The sequence below is a fragment of the Rattus norvegicus genome, chromosome 4 (genome assembly GCF_036323735.1).
Source record: "Rattus norvegicus strain BN/NHsdMcwi chromosome 4, GRCr8, whole genome shotgun sequence".
NCBI lineage: Eukaryota > Metazoa > Chordata > Mammalia > Rodentia > Muridae > Rattus > Rattus norvegicus.
The window spans coordinates 146645092-146668624 of record NC_086022.1 but is presented as its reverse complement, the minus strand read 5'-3'; the positions used below and the strand labels follow the sequence as shown (position 1 = coordinate 146668624).

General features: G+C 40.3%; 1 long non-coding RNA gene across 1 annotated transcript in view; it reads left to right on the top strand.

Moving 5' to 3' along the window:
* Positions 1-404: 404 nt before the first annotated feature.
* LOC134486832 (uncharacterized) overlaps positions 405-23533 on the top strand; it is a 39200-nt gene continuing 16071 nt past the window's right edge. Inside the window, exons 1-2 of the long non-coding RNA XR_010066254.1 lie at positions 405-490; positions 644-791. This is a non-coding gene — a long non-coding RNA (uncharacterized LOC134486832). The remainder of the gene's footprint in view (positions 491-643; positions 792-23533) is intronic.

Sequence of the window (23533 nt, the reverse complement as noted above, 5' to 3'; positions counted from 1 at the left end):
TGAGGCCCCAAGGAAAAGCAGCAGCAGCAGCAGCAGCAGCAGCAGCAGCAGCAGCAGCAGCAGCAGCAGCAATACAACCAAAAAAAATCTAATTTAATATTTCTACAGTCTCATCAAGTCTTGAGAAGGGAGTAATAAAGTGCACAAGTAGAAAAATGGTGTAGACCTCATAGAGACAGGGGAGGTAGAAAGGAATAGAGGGATTGCAGAGGGGAAAATGGGAAGGGGATAATATTTGAAGTGCAAATAAATAAAATAACCAATAAAATATATAAGAAAAGAAAAATGCTATAGGATGAATTTCCCTCCCCCAATTCAGGCATTGAAATCCTTAAGCCCATTATGATGATGTTAGGACAAAGGGCCTCCAGGAGGCAATGGGGTTGAAGGAATTGGGAGCATCATAAAGGAGTCCTCGGAATTCTCCTTTGTCCATTCTGCCTCTGAGTGAGGGCAGGATATCAGAAGAAGGGTGGTTATGAACTACTAGGTGAGTGCTTATTCGTTAGAAAATACTCTAGAATGAGGAAACCTTCCAACCTCCAAAACCACAAGAAATAGATTCCATTCTTTTATTTTTGTCTTATTTTGAGAAGTAAACTTGTTATTTATAAACCACCCATCTTGTGTTATTTCATTACAGAGCTTTGTGGACTGACAGGAGGCTAATCCGAAGAGATAGAAAATAGTAGCAAGGAGACAGGGGCTCCTCAGAGTAAATGAGGTATCAGAGCAGGCACTGAAAGTACATGGCATTTGTATAATCATGCCCTCATCTTCCTGAATAGCAAGTATGACCTATTAATTATTGTAGTCTGTCTTGAAGAGCCAAACCAACTCTCCATGAGGCTATTGCCAATAGATTTAAATTGAGAGTGTTTTTAAGTCTATTTATCAATCTAAGCTAGCTGAAGTCAGGTACTGAAATCTCTTTTTGAGTGACTATATACTTTTCCCTTTTTAAAGATATATTTTTATTTTATGTGAATGAGTGCATATCTGTGTATCACGTGTATAAGTAAACTATACTGCTATGCATAAAATACATTTTATTATATTATAATAAGATCTTAGGTCATAAGATGGTACAGTCTTTGGGATGTGTGTAGGTGAGGAGGCTTTTGCTACCAGCCTTTGCTTCCTGCTGTTCATGTGTCAAGTGCACTGGGCTGCAGTCAGACCTGCTCATTGACTGGCTGCTCCAGCACTGCAAGAACAGAGAAGCACAGTTGTTTCATAGATTGTGCAGCATGCAAAGTCAGACATGTTTACTCTCTGGGCCTTTGCACAAAAGTTTTCTGATCCATAATCTATTCCCTGCCATACTTCATGAGCAACCTTAAGTAAGGATCTGGCACTTCCTCTAAGAGTACAGAAAAGCGTGAAGATATTTCAATGCAGAAAGATCACTGTAGTTGCAAAGAGATAAAAGGCAAGCAGGCTGTACATGCCCCAGAGGAGTGCAGGGCATGGGGGAACTAACTTTTATCTCCCAAATTGGCTGTTTGCTCCACTCCGAAGGGAGAGGATTTTGTAAGTGTTGTTAACTCTCTCAGTGACGGGTTGAGCACAGTGCCAATAATAAGCACTACTGACTGATGCAGTGCAGAGCTCAAACTGACAATCAATGCGATGTGCCACCCTTAGGAACTTCATTTGCATGCACATCAAACCACAATTCTTATGCTGGGACGATGGCTCAGTCAGTGAAGTGCTTGCCATGCCAAAATGAGGACCTGATTTCAATCCTTGGCGCTCAAGGAAAACCTGACCATGACAGTGCATGCCTGATCCCTGCACCAAGTAGAGGGAGACTGGAGGATCTTAGCGGGTCACTGAGCAGCAAGCCCAGCTGAATCAGCAAGCTTTAGACTCAGTCAGGAAACTGTCTCATAAAATAAAGTGACAAGCCATTGAGGAAGACACCTGACATCAACCTTTGGTTTCCACAGTCCTGCACACACACACACACACACACACACACACACGAACATGTACATATACAGAGATATACAATATGGACATATACACCAATCAACACATGAATCTATTACCACAAACCTGTACTCAATAAAGCAAGGTTTATGAAATAGATGTTATGCTTTCAACAATTTCCTTAACAGCTCAGCCATGTTTTAAAACTGAACATAAGTCTACAACATAAAGGTTGGTCCTTGGCCACCCTGAATACAGAAGAGAATTTCTTGTTCCTGTTTCCTGTCTGAACAAAACTGTAGGAGGTGGCAGCTCTGAACTTGGTACCTCCATCTCTCCTGCTTGTAGCAGGAAGAAGGTAGGACTGTAAAACTCTCTGTAATGTGTGTGAGCATGCTCTTGTCCAGCGTTGGCACAGTTGGCAACTTTTAGTTCTTCTGGCCGACTACCCTGCTTCTGTCCCTTGCACAGAGGGTCTTGTTACATCATACTCATACCATGTTTGATAAGAACATAATATGAACAAATAAGATTCCACAGTCACCAAAGTGGTTATTGGGTTTTATACTGTTTTGGATTTAATACATTTCTCCTTTGCATTTGTATAAATAATTGGACATCGCTGGCTGGTCTGTAATGAGGCCAGTGTTTCCTACCAATTAGGCATGATTATGTAGACAGTGGCCTTAGCAGCTGGTGAGCTTGCTTGTTGTGCCATGAGTTGGCAAGACTTGAATGAACTGCAGCTCCCCATTGATGAGAACTGGGATCTCACCAGGACAAATGGGCATACTATCCAATCCCTGAGGAATGAAACATGAGGTGTTGAGAAAGGGCTGGCTCCCATTATTCTGGAGGATGTCACTAAATGGCATATAGAAAAGGGAGTAATATGTGACTTTAAGAACAGATAAGCTATTCACAGCAGTGGGATGAGCTAGTGACACATCTGCATGGAAGTGTACCTTCAACCCCCCACAAAACACTTTGCAGGGTGGGGATATCGCTCAGTGGGTTTAATTCTTGCTTTAGTAGCATGATGGCTAGAACTTGGTTCACTAACATACACCTAAGACGCGAAAATGGTAGTATGTGCCTATAATATTATATCAAACAAGAAACAGTCATTGGTCATGAATACTACTGAGAGAAGTTGAGTCAGGGCTTTCTGATCCTCAGTAGCTTCTGGATTGTGACTTGTTCTTCCAAATAACAAACTTTCTCACCAAGGCAGCCTGGTGACACTGACATTCTTCTTCCAGGGAAAAACTGAGGGTCCCAATCATGAGCCGCTGTCATCAGCACTGCTGTCCTCTTGTCTCTGTGCTCCTGACATTGTGGCTCTCGGAGCCTATGATCTCTCAGATCGTATTTTTCACCAAGGGAAATAACATGTGCAGTACTGCCTGTCCCTACGTTTGTCTGTCAATTCTCCTCTGTTTTTTCCTTGGCTTCTTGAAGCACATGTGCTAGCCCATTACTTCACAGTTGGATTTCCAAGACTCTGAGCTTTGGTAGCACCCTTCTGACTTTTAGTATAAAGGAATCCAAGGAAGTAATCTGATATATACACATTAGTATGGATTTTATTTTACTATGTTTGACATGTGTTTGTGTGGTGTCCATGCATGTATGCATGATTTTGTTTCTTTGGGTGTATAAGTACCTTTGTTTTTGCTTGTGGTGGCTCAGAAGCTGGCATTGAGAGTCCTCCTTGAATGCCTTCAACCTTATTTATTACAGCGGGGTCTTTTATACTTTCGTTAAAAACTGAAACTGAAATTAATGTAGCTACCTTGCTTGTTAAGGGATTCCTGCCTATGTCATGAATGTTCTGTAATGATAGGCAGGCTGCCAACTCATTCACCATTTAAATGGCTGAGGAGTGCAGTGTGGTCCTCATGCTTGCATGACAAAATACCTTACCTACTAACCTACCACCAAAGCCTCAGGACTGATTTTATGTCTGCAAAATATATATAACTCATGTGTCCTGTGTATGACCTGCGGACTGTTAGGAAAGCAACCCTTGCTAGGATAGCTTCAGTTTTCTCACCAACATAAAGATGAGAGACTGAATTGCTATCCATGGTACCTAATACTGTACGTGTCTGTGTCTCGATGTCTGAACATACTCATGGGAATGTAGGCTGTGTCTGGTTTGTTCAGATGTATTTATCCGTCTCTAGCATAATGCCGTGTGCACTACAGCTACTCAGTGAATATTTGTTGAGTGAATGAGTGTTTGCAAATATTTAGCTTCTGAGGAATTAGATTCTGAGCTCATCCTTGCAAGTAAGATATACACACCTGAAGTCTTAGGCAAATATCTGTCAGGAGAAGACAGCCATGCCGTGATCAACATCGAAAGTTAGATGGGAGATGGTCTTTATATCATGATGGTGTTGATACTCACCATCAAAGATAATTTCAGCTCCACTAAATTAAAATTTGGCATTCTGAATGTTCTGGGGGAGGTGATTAAATGTTAACAAATTGTTTTCTTCTTTAATCACTTTCTATTTGAGATGATAGATCCTCATGACTTTGCAAAATTGTCAAATTTACAGTAAACAAACCCAAGCTTAGTATTATCTTCGACTCTCACTTCAATATAACAGCCTCAGCCCCACTTTTATATTTTATTTTTCTAAGTTTTTATTGGTTATTTTGTTTGTTTACATTTCAAATGTTTCAGCCTTCAAGGTTTACTCTCTGAGAACCCCCGCACCCATCAAATTCCCCTCTCCCTGACTTCACGAGTGTGCTTGGCCACCCACCCACTCACTTGAGCCCAACAGCACTAGCATTCGCTACTCTGGGGCATGAAGCCTTCACAGGACCTTCATAGGGTCCCTTTGATGTTAGGCAAGGCTATCCTTAACTACATATGTGCCTGGAACCATGGGTCCTTCCATGTGCATTCTTTGGTTGATGGTTTAGCCCCTTAAAGCTCTGGAGGGCCTGGTTGGTTGATATTGTTGTTCTTCCTGTGGGGTTACAAACTCCATCAGGTCCTTCAGTCCTTCCCTTAACTCCTCCATTGGGGGTCCCCTGCTCAGTCTGATGGTTAGCTGCAAGCATCTTAATCTGTATCAGTAAGGCTCTGGCAGAGCCTTTTAGGAGACATCCATATCAGGCTCCTGTCACCAAGCACTTCTTGGCATGAGTAAAAGTATGTGGGTTTGATGGCTGCATATGGGATGGATCCCCAGGTGGGACAGTCTGTGGATAGCTTTTCCTTCAGTCTCTGGTCCACTCTTTGTCCCTGTATTTCCTTTAGACAGAAGCAATTCTGGGTTAAAATTTTGAGAAGGGTGGTTGGCCCCATCCCTTAACCAGTGGCTGTGCCTAACATCTGGATGGCATCTGTAGAGGTTCTCTCTCCACTTTGTTGGGTATTTCAGCTAATGTCATCCAAGTTGGGTCCTAGGAGCTTCTTTCTTGCTTTACTGGTGTCCAGGAATTTCTGTTGGCTACCCACAGTTCCTCACCACCCATTGCTACACACCTCTGTTCAATTTCCTGACACTGTACATCTCCCAATCTCCTCCCACATCTGCTCCTGCTCCCCTTTTTTACTCTTCCACATCTTTCTTCCTCCCAAGTCTCACTCGCCCTCTACCTCCCATGATTATTTTGTTCTGCCTTCTAAGTTGGACTGAGGCATCTACACTTTGATCTTTTTTCTTCTTGACTTTCATAGGGTCTGTAAGAGGTATCATGAGTATGCCAAACTTTTTTCCCTAATATGCACTTGTCAGTGAGTACTACATACCATGTGTGTTCTTCTGTGACTGGGCTATCTCACTCAGGATAATATTTTCTAGTTCTATCTATTTGTCTAAGAATTTCATGAAGTCATTGTTTTTAATGGCTGAGTAGTATTCCATTGTGTAAATATATAACACTTTCTGTATGCATTCCTCTGTTAGAGGGGCATCTGGGTTGTTTCCAGCTTCCAACTGTTATAAATAAGGCTGCTTTAAACATAGTAGAGCATGTATCCTCTTATATGTTGGAGCATCTTTTGGGTATATGCCCAGGAGTAGTATAGCCGGGTCCTCAGTTAGTGGTAGGTGCAATTTTCTGAGGAACCACCAGACTGATTTCCACAGTGGTTGTACCAGCTTGTAATCCAACCAGGAATGGAAGAATGTTCCTCTTTCTCCACATCCTTGCCAGCATATGCTGTCACCTGTTTTATTTTTTTTTCTTAGCCATTCTGACTGGTTTGGGGTGGAATCTCAGGGTTGTTTTGATTTGCATTTCCCTGATGACTAAGGATGTCGAACATTTCTTTAAGTGCTTCTCAACCATGTGAATTTCCTCATTTGAGAACTCTCTGCTTAACTATGTACCCCATTATTTTAATAGGGTTATTTGATTCTCTGGAGTCTAATTTCTTGAGTGCTTAGTATATTTTAGGTGTCAACCCTCTTTGAGATATAGGGTTGGTAAAGATCTTTTCTTAAAATGTGAGTTGTCCTTTGGATCTATTGACTGTGTCCTTTGCCTTACAGAAGCTTTTCAATTTAAGGAGATCCTCTTTGTCAATAGTTGATCTTAGGGCATAAACCATTGGTGTTCTGTTCAGGAAATTCTCTCCTGTGCCCATGTGTTTGTGGCTCTTTGCCACTTTCCCTTCTATGAGATTCAGTGTATTTGGTTTTATGTAGAGATACTTGATCCTCTCAGTCTTGAGATTTGTACAAGGAGATAAGAGTGAGTCAATTTGCATTCTTCTACATGCAGACCTCCACTTAGGCCAGCAACATTTGTTGAATATGTTATATTTTTTCCACAGGATGGTTTTAGCTTCTTTGTCAAAGATCAAGTGACCTTAGGTGTATGGGTTAATTTCTGGGTCTTCAAATCTATTCCACTGACCTACATACCTGTCTCTGTACTGATACTATGTGACTTTTGTCACTATTAATCTATAGTAGAGCTTGAATTCAGGGATGGTGATTCCCCCTGGGTTTTTGTTGTTCCAAATGAATTTGAGTATAGCTCTTTCTATCTCTGTGAAGAATTGAATTGGAATTTTGATGGGGATTGCACTGAATCTGGAAATTGCTTTTGGTAAAATGGCCATTTTTGCTATATTAATCCTGCCAATCCATGAGCATGGGCAGACTTTCCATCTTCTGAGGTCTTTTTCAATTTCTTTCTTCAGAAACTTCAAGAACTTCAGTTCTTGTCATACTGATCTTTTACTTGCTTGATTAGAGTCAAACCAAGGTATTTTATATTATTCATGACTATTGTGAGAGGTGTCATTTCCTTCATTTCTTTATCAGCCTGTTTATCCTTTGAGGAGAGAAAAGCTACTGATTTGTTTGAGTAAATTTTATGTTTTCTGAAGCTGTTTATCATGCTTAGTAGTTCTCTGGTGGGATGTTTGGGGTCATTTAAGTATAGTATCATATTATCTGCAAAAAGGGATATTTTGACTTCTTCCTTTCCAATTTGTATCCCTTTTGTTGTCTAATTGCTCTGGCTAGGACTTTTAGTACAATATTGAATAAGGAGAGAGAGGGGGGCAGCCTTGTCTAGTCCCTGATTTTAGTGGGATTGCTTCAAGTTTCTCCCCATTTTGTTTGATGTTGACTACTGGTTTGAAGTATATTGCTTTTGCTATGTTTGGGTATGGTCCTTGAATTCCTCATCGTTTTAAGACTTTTAACATGAAGGGGTGTTGTATTTTATCAAATGCCTTTTCAGCATCTAATGAGATGATCATGTGTATTTTTTTCTTTAAGTTTGTTTATACAGTGGATTCTATTGAAGGATTTTTATATATTGACATATTCTTGCATCAAGCTTACTTGATTATGGTGAATATTCCTTTTGATGTGTTCTTAAATTCAGTGTGCTAGAATTTTATTGAGTATTTTGCATTGATATTCATAAGGGAAATTGGTCTGTAGTTATCTTTCTTTGTTGGTCTTTGTGTGGTTTGTCTATGTCTTTTTATTAGGGAATTTATTCTATTGATTTTAAGCGATATTAACTGCCAGTGGTTGTTTGCTTCCTGTTATTTTTGTTGTTAGAAGTAAAATTAAGTTTGTGTAGCTATCTTCTTTTGGGTTTGTTGAAAGAAGATTAATGTCTTGCTTTTTCTTGGGAATAGTTTTCCTCCTGTGTTGGAGTTTCCCATCTATTATGGTTTGTAGGCTTGGATTTGTGGAAAGATATTGTATACTTTGGTTTTGTCATGGAATATCTTGGTTTTACCATTTATGGTAATGGAGAGTTTTGCTGGGTATAGTAGCCTGGGCTGGCATTTGTACTCTCTTTGGGTCTGTATGACATCTGCCCTGGATCTTCTCTGTTTTATAGTCTCTGGTGTGAAGTTTGGTGTAATTCTGATAGGTCTACCTTTACATGTTACTTCACCTTTTCCCCTTACTGCTTTTAACATTTTTTCTTTGTTTTGTGCATTTGGTGTTTTGATTATTATGTGACAGGAGGAATTTCTTTTCTGGTCTAATTCATCTGGAGTTCTATCATCTTCTTGTATGTTTATGGTTATCTCTCTTTTTTTTTAGGTTTGAGAAGTTTTCTTCTATAATTTTTTTTGAAGATGTTTACTGGCCCTTTAATTTGGGCATCTTTGCTCTCTTCTATACCTATTATCCTTAGGTTTGGTCTTCTCATTGTGTAGTAGATTTCCCGGATATTTTGGGTTAGGAGCTTTTTGCTTTCTGCCTTTTCTTTGACTATTGTGTCAACGTTTTCTATGAAATCTTCTGCCCCTGAGATGCTCTTCAATCTCTTGTATTCTGTTGGCAATGCTTGCATCTATGTCTCTTGATATCTTTCCCAAGTTTTCTATCTCCAGTGTTGTCCCCCTTTGTAATTTCTTTATTGTTTCTATTTTCATTTTTTAATCTTGAACAGTCTTGCTCAATTCCTTCACCTGTTTGTTTTTATCCCCCCTGTTTTTCTTTAAGGTACTTATGATGTGTTTACTCTTTAAAGGCTTCTACCTGTTTACCTGTGTTCTATATGTAAGACAGTTATTTATATCTTCTTAAAGTCCTCTATCATCATCTTGAAATGTGATTTTGCATCAGAATCCTGCTTTTCAGGTGTGTTGTGGTATCCAGTACTTGCTGTGGTGGGAGAACTTGAGTCTTATAATGCCAGATAGCCTTGGTCTTTGTTACTTATACTCTTGTCTTTGCCTCTTGCCATCTTATTATTTCTTGTGTTAGTTGCTTTGCTGGTTTTTTTTTTTTTTTTTTTTTTTTTTAGTCCCTAGAAGCTCTGGTTGGTTGTTGTTGTTTTTTTTTAAATTTATTTAATACTTAATAATTATTCTTCGGTTTCCAGGCAAACATCCCCCTCCCCCCTCCCCTTCCTTATGGGTGTTCCCCTCCCAAACCTCCCACCATTGCTGCCCTCCCCCCAACAGTCTAGTTCACTGGGGGTTCAGTCTTAGCAGGACCCAGGGCTTCCCCTTCCACTGGTGCTCTTACTAGGGTATTCATTGCTACCTATGAGGTCAGAGTCCAGGGTCAGTCCATGTCTAGTCTTTAGGTAGTGGCTTAGTCCCTGGAAGCTCTGGTTGCTTGGCATTGTTGTACATATGGGGTCTCGAGCCCTTTCAAGATCTTCCAGTTCTTTCTCTGATTCCTTCAACGGGGGTCCTATTCTCAGTTCAGTGGTTTGCTGCTGGCATTCGCCTCTATATTTGCTGTATTCTGGCTGTGTCTCTCAGGAGCGATCTACATCCGGCTCCTGTCGGTCTGCACTTCTTTGCTTCATCCATCTTGTCTAATTGGGTGGCTGTATATGTATGGGCCATATGTGGGGCAGGCTCTGAATGGGAGTTCCTTCAGTCACTGTTTTAATCTTTGCCTCTCTCTTCCCTGCCAAGGGTATTCTTGTTCCCCTTTTAGAGAAGGAGTGAAGCATTCACATTTTGATCATCTGTCTTGAGTTTCATTTGTTCTAGGCATCTAGGGTAATTCAAGCATTTGGGCTAATAGCCACTTATCAGTGAGTGCGTACCATGTATGTCTTTCTGTGAATGGGTTAGCTCACTCAGGATGATATTTTCCAGTTCCAACCATTTGCCTACGAATTTCATAAAGCCGTTGTTTTTGAAAGCTGAGTAATATTCCATTGTGTAGATGTACCACATTTTCTGTATCCATTCCTCTGTTGAAGGGCATCTGGGTTCTTTCCAGCTTCTGGCTATTATAAATAAGGCTGTGATGAACATAGTGGAGCACGTGTCTTTTTTATATGTTGGGGCATCTTTTGGGTATATGCCCAAGAGAGGTATAGCTGGATCCTCAGGCAGTTCAATGTCCAATTTTCTGAGGAACCTCCAGACTGATTTCCAGAATGGTTGTACCAGTCTGCAATCCCACCAACAATGGAGGAGTGTTCCTCTTTCTCCGCATCCTCGCCAGCATCTGCTGTCACATGAGTTTTTGATCATAGCCATTCTCACTGGTGTGAGGTGAAATCTCAGGGTTGTTTTGATTTGCATTTCCCTTATGACTAAAGATGTTGAACATTTCTTTAGGTGTTTCTCAGCCATTCGGCATTCCTCAGCTGTGAATTCTTTGTTTAGCTCTGACCCCCATTTTTTAATAGGGTTATTTGTCTCCCTGCGGTCTAACTTCTTGAGTTCTTTGTATATTTTGGATATAAGGCCTCTATCTGTTGTAGGGTTGGTAAAGATCTTTTCCCAATCTGTTGGTTGCCGTTTTGTCCTAACCACAGTGTCCTTTGCCTTACAGAAGCTTTGCAGTTTTATGAGATCCCATTTGTCTATTCTTGATCTTAGAGCATAAGCCATTGGTGTTTTGTTCAGAAAATTTTTTCCAGTGCCCATGTGTTCCAGATGCTTCCCTAGTTTTTCTTCTATTAGTTTGAGTGTATCAGGTTTGATGTGGAGGTCCTTGATCCACTTGGACTTAAGCTTTGTACAGGGTGATAAGGATGGATCGACCTGCATTCTTCTACATGTTGCCCTCCAGTTGAACCAGCACCATTTGCTGAAAATGCTATCTTTTTTCCATTGGATGGTTTTGGCTCCTTTGTCAAAAATCAAGTGACCATAGGTATGTGGGTTCATTTCTGGGTCTTCAATTCTATTCCATTGGTCTATCTGTCTGTCTCTGTACCAATACCATGCAGTTTTTATCACTATTGCTCTGTAATACTGCTTGAGTTCAGGGATAGTGATTCCCCCTGAAGTCCTTTTATTGTTGAGGATAGTTTTAGCTATCCTGGGTTTTTTGTTATTCCAGATGAATTTGCAAATTGTTCTGTCTAACTATTTGAAGAATTGGATTGGTATTTTGATGGGGATTGCATTGAATCTGTAGATCGCTTTTGGTAAAATGGCCATTTTTACTATATTAATCCTGCCAATCCATGAGCATGGGAGATCTTTCCATCTTCTGAGGTCTTCTTCAATTTCTTTCTTCAGTGTCTTGAAGTTCTTATTGTACAGATCTTTTACTTGCTTGGTTAAAGTCACACCGAGGTACTTTATATTATTTGGGTCTATTATGAAGGGTGTCGTTTCCCTAATTTCTTTCTCGGCTTGTTTCTCTTTTGTGTAGAGGAAGGCTACTGATTTATTTGAGTTAATTTTATACCCAGCCACTTTGCTGAAGTTGTTTATCAGCTTTAGTAGTTCTCTGGTGGAACTTTTGGGATCACTTAAATAAACTATCATATCATCTGCAAATAGTGATATTTTGACTTCTTCTTTTCCGATCTGTATCCCCTTGACCTCCTTTTGTTGTCTGATTGCTCTGGCTAGAACTTCAACAACTATATTGAATAAGTAGGGAGAGAGTGGGCAGCCTTGTCTAGTCCCTGATTTTAGTGGGATTGCTTCAAGTTTCTCTCCATTTAGTTTAATGTTAGCAACTGGTTTGCTGTATATGGCTTTTACTATGTTTAGGTATGGGCCTTGAATTCCTAGTCTTTCCAGGACTTTTATCATGAAGGGGTGTTGAATTTTGTCAAATGCTTTCTCAGCATCTAATGAAATAATCATGTGGTTTTGTTCTTTCAGTTTGTTTATATAATAGTTGATGGTTTTCCGTATATTAAACCATCCCTGCCTGCCTGGGATGAAGCCTACTTGATCATGGTGGATGATTGTTTTGATGTGCTCTTGGATTCGGTTTGCCAGAATTTTATTGAGTATTTTTGCGTCGATATTCATAAGGGAAATTGGACTGAAGTTCTCTTTCTTTGTTGGGTCTTTGTGTGGTTTAGGTATAAGAGTAATTGTGGCTTCATAGAAGGAATTCGGGAGTGATCCATCTGTTTCAATTTTGTGGAATAGTTTGGATAATATTGGTATGAGGTGTTCTATGAAGGTTTGATAGAATTCTGCACTAAACCCGTCTGGACCTGGGCTCTTTTTGGTTGGGAGACCTTTAATGACTGCTTCTATTTCCTTAGGAGTTATGGGGTTGTTTAACTGGTTTATCTGTTCCTGATTTAACTTCGGTACCTGATATTTGTCTAGGAAATTGTCCATTTCCTGTAGATTTTCAAGTTTTGTTGAATATAGGCTTTTATAGTAAGATCTGATGATTTTTTGAATTTCCTCTGAATCTGTTGTTATGTCTCCCTTTTCATTTCTGATTTTGTTAATTTGGACACACTCTCTGGGTCCTCTTGTTAGTCTGGCTAAGGGTTTATCTATCTTGTTGATTTTCTCAAAGAACCAACTTTTGGTTCTGTTGATTCTTTCTATGGTCCTTTTTGTTTCTACTTGGTTGATTTCAGCTCTGAGTTTGATTATTTCATGCCTTCTACTCCTCCTGGGTGTATTTGCTTCTTTTTGCTCTAGAGCTTTTAGGTGTGCTGTCAAGCTGCTGACATATGCTCTTTCCTGTTTCTTTCTGCAGGCACACAGCACTATGAGTTTTCCTCTTAGCACAGCTTTCATTGTGTCCCATAAGTTTGGGTATGTTGTACCTTCATTTTCATTAAATTCTAAAAAGTTTTTAATTTCTTTCTTTATTTCTTCCTTGACTAGGTTATCATTGAGTAGAGCATTGTTCAATTTCCACGTATATGTGGGCATTCTTCCCTTATTGTTATTGAAGAGTCGTGGTGGTCTGATAGCATGCATGGGTTATTTCTATCTTTCTGTACCTGTTGAGGCCCGTTTTTTGACCAATTATATGGTCAATTTTGGAGAAAGTACCATGAGGAGCTGAGAAGAAGGTATATCCTTTTGCTTTAGGATAGAATGTTCTATAAATATCTGTTAAGTCCATTTGGCTCATGACTTCTCTTAGTCTGTCTAGGTCTCTGTTTAATTTCTGTTTCCATGATCTGTCCATTGATGAGAGTGGGGTGTTGAAATCTCCCACTATTATTGTGTGAGGTGCATTGTGTGTTTTGAGCTTTAGTAAGGTTTCTTTTACGTATGTAGGTGCCCTTTTATTTGGGGCATAGATATTTAGGATTGAGAGTTCATCTTGGTGGATTTTTCCTTTGATGAATATGAAGTGTCCTTCCTTATCTTTTTTGATGACTTTTAATTGAAAATTTATTTTATTTGATATTAGAATGGCTACTCCAGCTTGCTTCTTCTGACCATTGGCTTGGAAAGTTGTTTTCTAGCCTTTCACTCTGAGGTAGTGTCTGTCTTTGTCTCTGAGGTGTGTTTCCTGTAGGCAGCAGAATGCAGGGTCCTTGTTGCGTATCCAGTTTGTTAATCTATGTCTTTTTATTGGGGAGTTGAGGCCATTGATGTTGAGAGATATTAAGGAATAGTGATTATTGCTTCCTGTTATATTCATATTTGGATGTGAGGTTATGTTTGTGTGCTTTTCTTCTCTTTGTTTTGTTGCCAAGATGATTAGTTTCTTGCTTCTTCTAGGGTATAGCTTGCCTCCTTATGTTGGGCTTTACCCTTTATTATCCTTTGTAGTGCTGGATTTGTAGAAAGATATTGTGTAAATTTGGATTTGTCATGGAATATCTTGGTTTTCCATCTATGTTAATTGAGAGTTTTGCAGGATACAGTAACCTGGGCTGGCATTTGTGTTCTCTTAGGGTCCGTATGACATCTGTCCAGGATCTTCTGGCCTTCATAGTTTCTGGCGAGAAGTCTGGTGTGATTCTGATAGGTCTGCCTTTGTATGTTACTTGACCTTTTTCCCTTACTGCTTTTAATATTCTTTCTTTATTTTGTGCGTTTGGTGTTTTGACTATTATGTGACGGGAGGTGTTTCTTTTCTGGTCCAATCTATTTGGAGTTCTGTAGGCTTCTTGTATGCCTATGGGCATCTCTTTTTTTAGGTTAGGGAAGTTTTCTTCTATGATTTTGTTGAAGATATTTACTCGTCCTTTGAGCTGGGAGTCTTCACTCTCTTCTATACCTATTATCCTTAGGTTTGATCTTCTCATTGAGTCCTGGATTTCCTGTATGTTTTGGACCAGTAGCTTTTTCTGCTTTACATTATCTTTGACAGTTGAGTCAATGATTTCTATGGAATCTTCTGCTCCTGAGATTCTCTCTTCTATCTCTTGTATTCTGTTGGTGAAGCTCGTATCTACAGCTCCTTGTCTCTTATTTTGGTTCTCTCTATCCAGGGTTTTTTCCATGTGTTCTTTCTTGATTGCTTCTATTTCCATTTTTAATTCCTTCAACTGTTTGATTGTGTTTTCCTGGAATTCTTTCAGGGATTTTTGTGTCTCCTCTCTATGGGCTTCTACTTGTTTATTTATGTTTTCCTGGAATTCTTTCAGGCATTTTTGCGATTCCTCTCTGTAGGCTTCTACTTTTTCTCTAAGGGAGTCCTTCACGTCTTTCTTGAAGTCCTCCAGCGTCATGATCAAATATGATTTTGAAACTAGATCTTGCTTTTCTGGTGTGTTTGGATATTCCATGTTTGTTTTGATGGGAGAAGTGGGCTCCGATGGTGCCATGTAGTCTTGGTTTCTGTTGCTTGGGTTCCTGCGCTTGCCTCTTGCCATCAGATTATCTCTAGTGTTATTTTTTTCTGTTATTTCTGACAGTGGCTAGGCTGACCTATAAGCCTGTGTGTCAGGAGTGCTGTAGACCTGTTTTCCTGTTTTCTTTCAGCCTGTTGTGTGGACAGAGTGTTCTGCTTTCGGGCATGTAGTTTTTCCTCTCTACAGGTCTTCAGCTGTGGGCCTGTGTCTGGAGTTCACCAGGCAGGTCACTTGCAGCAGAAAAGTTGGTCCTAACTGTGGTCCGGAGGCTCAAGTTTGCTCGTGGGGTACTGCCTCAGTCCTCTCCGCGGTGGCAGCAACTGGGAAGACCTGCTTGCTGTTTCCGGGAGCCTCCGTGCACCAGGGTTCCAGATGGCGTTTGGTGTTTTCCTCTGGTGTCTGCATGTGCGCAGAGTGCAGTCTCTTTTGGTTTCCCAGGCGTGTCTGCCTCTCTGAAGGTTTAGCTCTCCCTCCCACGGGATTTGGGTGCAGAGAACTGTTTATCCGGTCTGTTTCCTTCAGGTTCCAGCGGTGTCTTAGGCGCAGGGGTCCTGCCGCTCCTGGGCCCTCCCCTACGGGAACCCAGAGGCCTTATACAGTTTCCTATTGGGCCAGGGATGTGGACAGGGGTGAGCAGTGTTGGTGGTCTCCTCTGCTCTGCAGCCTCAGGAGTGCCCACCTGACCAGGCGGTGAGGTCTCTCTCCCACGGGGTTTGGGAGCAGAGAGCTGCTGCGGGCTGGGATCTGCGGGTCGCTTTGCTGGTTTTGATTGGAGCTTGTCCTTCCTGTGAGTCTGTGAGCCCGTGGTGGTCCTAGCTATGACAGCACTCCTGTAATCTTTGGTGTGTTAGAACTCCTGGGAGACCTGCCGTCTCTGAGCGGGACTAGGGTGCAGGATGGGACTTGGTTGTGGATATCTGTGGCACAGGGTCAGCACCAGGGCAGAGATGTAGACCAGTAGGATCCTGTCCTGGCTGTTCCAACATTCCTGCATTTTTTGGGCTCTGGGAAGTTCCTATTTCAGCCTGGTATTTGGGCAGCAATGGTGGTCTCACCTGCGATCTTTGGTGTGTCAGCACTCCTGGGAGACCTGCTCTCTCCAGGTGGGACAGGGCAAGCCCCATATTAATGGTTCTTATTGAATAAACTTTCTTCAGCATCTCTCATCCAGTTAGTAAAGAATAACCATGCTGATCAGTTGACTGAGTAGGTAACCTCTTCCTCCTTTCATGGTGGTGATTAACATTGCAGATGTCACAGACAGAAATAGTAAAATTACCTGAACAAACTTGAAGTTGTTTCTACAAGACTCTTGCCATTTCTCTGATGTTCCTTCCATTCAATCTGTTTACAAATAGACTTACAGAGAGAAAGCCAAGACAAATTTGTAGCACGTCCTCATTTGACATCCACAGTCAGTAGACTCCAATGACTCTTAAATAGTTGAAATGGCTGGTTGTATAATGTGTGGGAAGGCTTTTTATCTCTGAGAAGCAGATCACCAAAGCTCATCAATAAAACTCCAGGCTTAATGTTATTTCCCCACTGGGGAAAATATTGACATCATCATCCTAGGCCCCAGGGAAGCTTGATTGTACCAAGAACAAAAAGGCAGATACTGTGAAACAGGTCACAAAAGTAGCAATATCCTCCCACAGAGATCAAGCAGGACGCAGATGTCCCTGTGTGGTCTCCAGACAAGAGAATGTGGAGGTAATGATCTGGAAACAGACTTGTCTGACATCCCTTCTGCCTTCTGCCCCCACCTGTCCTGTCTGACTCTCTAGCAAGAGGAAATTCCTACTTGACTTTCAGCTACTTAATTAGCATTCAACAGATAGAGGCCTTATATCCAAAATATACAAAGAACTCAAGAAGTTAGACCGCAGGGAAACAAATAACCCTATTAAAAAATGGGGTTCAGAGCTAAACAAAGAATTCACAGCTGAGGAATGCCAAATGGCTGAGAAACACCTAAAGAAATGTTCAACATCTTTAGTCATAAGGGAAATGCAAATCAAAACAATCCTGAGATTTCACCTCACACCAGTGAGAATGGCTATGATCAAAAACTCAGGGGACAACAGATGCTGGCGAGGATGCGGAGAAAGAGGAACACTCCTCCATTGTTGGTGGGATTGCAAACTGGTACAACCATTCTGGAAATCAGTCTGGAGGTTCCTCAGAAAATTGGACATTGAACTGCCTGAGGATCCAGCTATACCTCTCTTGGGCATATACCCAAATGATGCCCCAATATTTAAAAAAGACACGTGCTCCACTATGTTCATTGCAGCCTTATTTATAATAGCCAGAAGCTGGAAAGAACCCAGATGCCCTTCAACAGAGGAATGGATACAGAAAATGTGGTACATCTACACAATGGAATATTACTCAGCTATCAAAAACAACGACTTTATGAAATTCGTAGGCAAATGGTTGGAACTGGAAAACATCATCCTGAGTGAGCTAACCCAATCACAGAAAGACATACATGGTATGCACTCATTGATAAGTGGCTATTAGCCCAAATGCTTGAATTACCCTAGATGCCTAGAACAAATGAAACTCAAGACGGATGATCAAAATGTGAATGCTTCACTCCTTCTCTAAAAGGGGAACAAGAATACCCTTGGCAGGTAAGAGAGAGGCAAAGATTAAAACAGAGACTGAAGGAACACCCATTCAGAGCCTGCCCCACATGTGGCCCATACATATACAGCCACCCAATTAGTCAAGATGGATGAAGCAAAGAAGTGCAGACCGACAGGAGCCGGATGTAGATCGCTCCTGAGAGACACAGCCAGAATACAGCAAATACAGAGGCGAATGCCAGCAGCAAACCACTGAACTGAGAATAGGACCCCCGTTGAAGCAATCAGAGAAAGAACTGGAAGATCTTGAAGGGGCTCGAGACCCCATATGAACAACAATGCCAAGCAACCAGAGCTTCCAGGGACTAAGCCACTACCCAAAGACTATACATGGACTGACCCTGGACTCTGACCTCATAAGTAGCAATGAATATCCTAGTAAGAGCACCAGTGGAAGGGGAAGCCCTGGGTCCTGCTAAGACTGAACCCCCAGTGAACTAGACTGGTGGGGGAGGGCGGCAATGGGGGGAGGGTTGGGGGGGGAACACCCATAAGGAAGGGGAGGGGGGAGGGGGATGTTTGCCCGGAAACCGGAAAGGGAATAACATTCGAAATGTATATAAGAAATACTCAAGTTAATAAAAAAAAAAAAACAAAACAAAACAGGAATCTTCTCCTGCTCCAGCTCCAAACCCTCACTAGTTTCTCACTCCCTCCCTTTCAAGTCTAAACTCTTTCCTAAAGTCTTCAAGGTTTAATTAGCCTCAAGTCCACTTACCTTGTAGATAGCATCTTAGACTTTCTTTCTGAACTTCCCAGGCTTTCTTTCCCAGCATCTTAAGCTGTTTTCCCCTCTCTCCCCATGTTCCAATCCCTTTACTACTTCTTTACACACTCTGTCTTGTTCTGCATTTGTATTCCTCATGCATTTTGCTAACCAAGACTTTTCCTTTCAACAACTGTTCCTGTTTCAGCCCCCATGTCCCTTCTCCAAAGAGGACATCATTGAACCCAGCCACAAGGAAGATCTCCCATTTTCCCACACTCTATGTATCCCTCCTATAAATACTTCACATTATTGGACTATAGCTTAATTGTGTTTGATTTGCATCTACGTCCATCGTTGGATTGTAACCTTTAGCATGATGGGGCTCATCAGTAGAAAGGTAGTTGCTATACCTTTCATGTTTCACACAGTTGATTAAAAATTTTTTTTCTACCAAAGAAATTTCCATTTTCCAATATATGGTATATGCCATCTCCTCTGAATAGAAATCAATCCTTTTATAGCTGAGAAATTATAAACATAAATTTATAGGATTAAGTGAAAGATGAATATTTTGATGATCTCTGACATTCAGAGCACACTTTGTTTATTGCCAGAGAGGTAGCCTGTTGAGTTCTGGCCATGCCATGATCAGGTTACAGTACCTGCTTCTTAATGATCAGACTTCAAAAGAATGCTAACTACATGCTTCATGCTGGGGATTTGATAAGAAGAGATAATTGTGAAGAGAGTTCACTGGGGCAGAATGGAGAAGTAGTACCTTATAGCATTATTATACTAGCCAATAGTGATGAAGCTTCCACTTGATTTCTTGAGTACCCAGTTGATTTCTTCATGTTCTATAATGTCTATCAATAGAGTCCTACCAATAATAGTCTACTCTAGAGGGTAGCCAAGAGCAATAGCATTCCCATTGCTGTAATATTTTTGGGCCTAGGGAACATCAATGACCAACAATCACAAAGACAGTGACACATTTTTGACTCTGAGTTTTTATTTGTTTATCTGTATTATCTAGTATGAATAATATTGTCACATTATAGGGTAATCCCATCTGAGAGGAGTAGGGGGTTGAGTTACTAAAAGATGCTGCAAAAAATATTAAGAATTAATAAAACGAGGAAAAACCCCAATCCTTGTGAAATATATTTGCCAAGTGTAATTCTTCTTACTGTGAGTATCCTCAATCTTTGGTTACAACAGTAGTGATCAGATATGAGTTCTGAGCCTACTCAGATACAAAGCCTGTGATTTCCACAGCATCCTAAACTGTCTTAAGTATTCAGATAGTGAGCAATTTTATGGCTCAAACACTTTATAAATATAAATCACCATTCTCATCCTACCAGAAAATTTGAGGCAAGAAACAATTTTCTTCTCTTTCCTTAACTTATTTGAGAGTTAGTTAGGAGGTTCTAGGAAGAGAGCTGAGCTACTCATCCTGACCAAACCAGTCTCCTTTAATCTGGGAAGATTTTCCTTTTTGATCCTTTAATAGGGGCATCTATGGGACAGTGAGAGAGAAAGAGAAAACTAGCTTAGCCAGCCAGATGAGCTGGATCAATCCTGGCAATCCATGGGGTCTGATGACAGACTTCATTGCTAGGTTGGACTCATGTAAGACTTACAGTATTTGACACCATTAAGAATTTACTGTAGGGGTTGGGGATTTGGTTCAGTGGTAGAGCGCTTGCCTAGCAAGTGCAAGGCCCTGGGTTTGGTCCCCAGCTCTGAAAAAAAGAAAAAAAAAAGAATTTACTATAATCTTATCAAAATTACAGTGAGTTTTCAACATTCTTCCATCTTTCTAGCTTAGTAATTTAAAGAAATCTAACTCAAACAACAATTTTATGACTCTATTCTAATAAATATGTTCAGAACACATTGCTGAATATTTATAAAAAGATGGACGAGAAAGAGAATGAGTATTTGAATACCAATTAAGTAATCACCAATGATTTGTTTTTCTTCAACTGATATGATACAGTGCTTCCTTCCAGCAATAGAAAACAATGCTTTTGTTATGATCAGGCAGAATCAAACACAATCATTTTTTTGTTTTATTTTATTATTATTGTTAGTATTATTTATACTATGACACGTGTTTGAGAATACTTGGGCATGCGTGTGTTATATATGCATCTGTGCCTCTGTGTATGCAGGTGCACTGCCTTCTGCAGACACATTTGGAGGCTACATACTGATACCAGGATGTCTTAATTGCTTTTCCACCTTTAGTTATGGAGACTGCGTCTCAGTGTACCTGTAGCTTACAATTTTAACTAGATTACCCGCCAATTGAACACCTGAGATTTAACTGTCTCTGCTTCCAGTTCTGGGGTTACAGACTCATGCTACCACTCCTGGATTTATGCAGGTCATGAGGATCTAAACTCAGGGACTCCTATATGTCCAGCAAGCCACTGATCCATCTTTCTAGATCAATATCCATCCTAATATTTTCAGAATATTGTAGGATATTCATAGAAAATAAGGAGAAAGATAATGAGTATCTGAACATCAATTAAGTAATCAATAACTCTATTATAGATTTATTTAATAAGTAAATTATAGAATGGAAAATCCATAGCATTAAACTATGCAACCTAAACAGTGTGTTCTGAGTTAGGACTCTTTCTGAGATAAAATTCATATAGTAGATAAAGGAGAGAAAGGGTCATATCTTTAGAGATGTTTAACTGGGAGAGACAGTTGTTTATCTTTCCCTGTCCATTAATGGGTGACTCCAAACTTATCCTCAATTCATTCAAGGTAGAGGGATCTATGAAGGTTAAAAGGGAAAGAATTTATGACAAATTTTATCGAAATCTGATCAATACTCCCTAGGTGTACAAAAAAATCCCTTTTATGGGGATTCTGAGAACTATCCTCTGTCTCTCTGTTTCTCTCTGTTTCTCTCTGTTTCTCTCTCTGTTTCTCTCTCTCTGTTTCTCTCTGTTTCTCTCTGTCTGTTTCTCTCTCTCTGCTTCTCTTTCTCTGTTTCTCTCTCTGTTTCCCTCTCTGTTTCTCTCTCTCTGTTCCTCTCTCTCTGTTTCTCTCTCTCTGTTTCTCTCTCTCTGTTTCTCTCTCTCTCTCTCTCTCTCTCTCTCTCTCTCTCTCTCTCTCTCTCTCTCTCTCCCCTCTCTCATAGTATTTGTGATTGAATCTAAGGCCCCATGCATGGTGTGTCATTGTGCTATATCCCTAGGCCTATTTAATTCTTAGAGACAAAACCTCTTTAAGTTACCCAAGGCTGGCTTTGAACTCACGTTGTTGCCCAGGTAGGCTTTGAATTCTTTCTGCTTCAGACTCCAAGGTAGACAGCATTATAGGTTGTGGCCATAAGTCCTGCCCTGCTTAATTTTCTTGGCCTTTTTGTTAATAATAACAAAGGTAATGACATAAAGCTGTCAGCGCTGCAGTACCAGTTTACGTAGAGGATCCAAACTCTTTAACACTTACTGCAGTTTTCATACCCAGCACACATACCAAAAAAGTCACTTTCTCTTAGGAATATCTTTGATGAAGTAGTAGGATAATTAATCTTATTAAGTTCTCATACTATGTACTATGCTAATAATTTTATAGTCTACAGTTATAACCTTGTGCAGTGTACAATATACCCCATGTTATACCTTAAACTGTATAAAAAGAGACACAGCAAGTGTGGGTCTCTTCTTAAAGGGCAACACATTAACACTTGTTTGAGTTGCCAGCAGTGTAGCTCTTTTGTTCACTGAGCACTGTTTTACCAGAAAGAACAACAGGCAGACACGGCACAGTTGTTTAGACTGTAGAACTTGGCAGATGCTTTCTTTAAAATGAATGAGGCAAGTTTGTCTCTCCAAGAGAAACAACAGACAGCATTTGTGGCAGATGACAAATGAGATCATCTATTCAGACAGGCTCAGAAATCTAGAAAAACTCGAATCTTCTAACCTCAACATCACAGCTTGCTAATGTTAAGAACATTTTTTTCTTCTTTCCTGTTTTCACATAAATTTGTTACATATATTAACTTGTTATAGGCTGTTATTTTTAAATAATAGGTCCTTTATGCTTTTCAATTTTAATTTACAATATGGAAAACAGAAAACCTTTATATCCATGTGTTAAATGTTCCTAGGGGCCTTTGGTAGATTTTCAGAGGATACATTGAGACCCAAAAACGTAAAAAAAATAGTGTATATAGGAGACATTGTAAAAAAGTATTTTATTTATGATTTTTCCCATTATTTCCAGATTTCTTTTGATTTAAAATAGCACCTTATAATTGTGTAAATGTCTAGGGCACCATGCTTTATTGTGATTTATACACAAGGTAGGGAAATTATAGTCAGCTGCTTACCATGTCCAGACCCCTGCCCCACCTTTAACATGGTTATTTGTGAAAGTACCACATTTCTGGAAATCCCTCAGATGGTCATCTTCAATTAAAGGTACTGTGCAGGCTAATATTGCCAATTTGACAGGGTCTAGACCCACTGGATAGGCAAGCTTCTGAACGTGGCTATAAGGGAATGGGTAAGTGTACATAAGAAACAACATGTTATGAAAGCTGCTAAAGTAAAACACAATTTGCACATAGAGAAAAACCAATCAGACTAACAGCTTAATAAGGTTAATTGTTCTACTGCTTCATCAAAGATATTCCTAAGAGAAAGTGACTTTTTGGTATGTGTGCTGGATATGAAAACTGCAGTAAGTGTTAAGAGCTTGGTGCCTCTATCTGAACTGGCACTGCAGTGCTGACAGCTATATGCCATCACCTTTGTTATTAACAATAACAGTGGATATTTTGAAACCCAGAAAAGCCTAGAGTGATGCATTCTAGGTCATAGGCAAGCCTCTGAGTCTGTCTGTAAGGAAGAGTTTGATGAAGTTAATTGAGTTGGGAAGATCCATTCTTACATGCAGGCAGCATTATTCCCTGAGTGGTCACCCTGGGTTAGTAAACAGGAAAACATGAGTTGATATCAGCACTCATTTTCTCTGCTACTTGACTAGATACGATGTCAACACTGCCTCAGATTTCTACCCTTATTCCTTCCCTGCCAGGATAGACTGGATCCTTAAACTGTCATCCCACAAAAGCTTTTCTTCTGTAAATCACTTAATCAGGTGTTTTGTCATAACGCCAAGAAAATTTAAAGAATCCAGACATTTAGCAGGCCTTTGAGAGTGCATGTGTGGACATCGTGACTTGCTAATCTCATGTAAAGAAAGCAAGAAATAAGTTCTTGATATGAAAGAG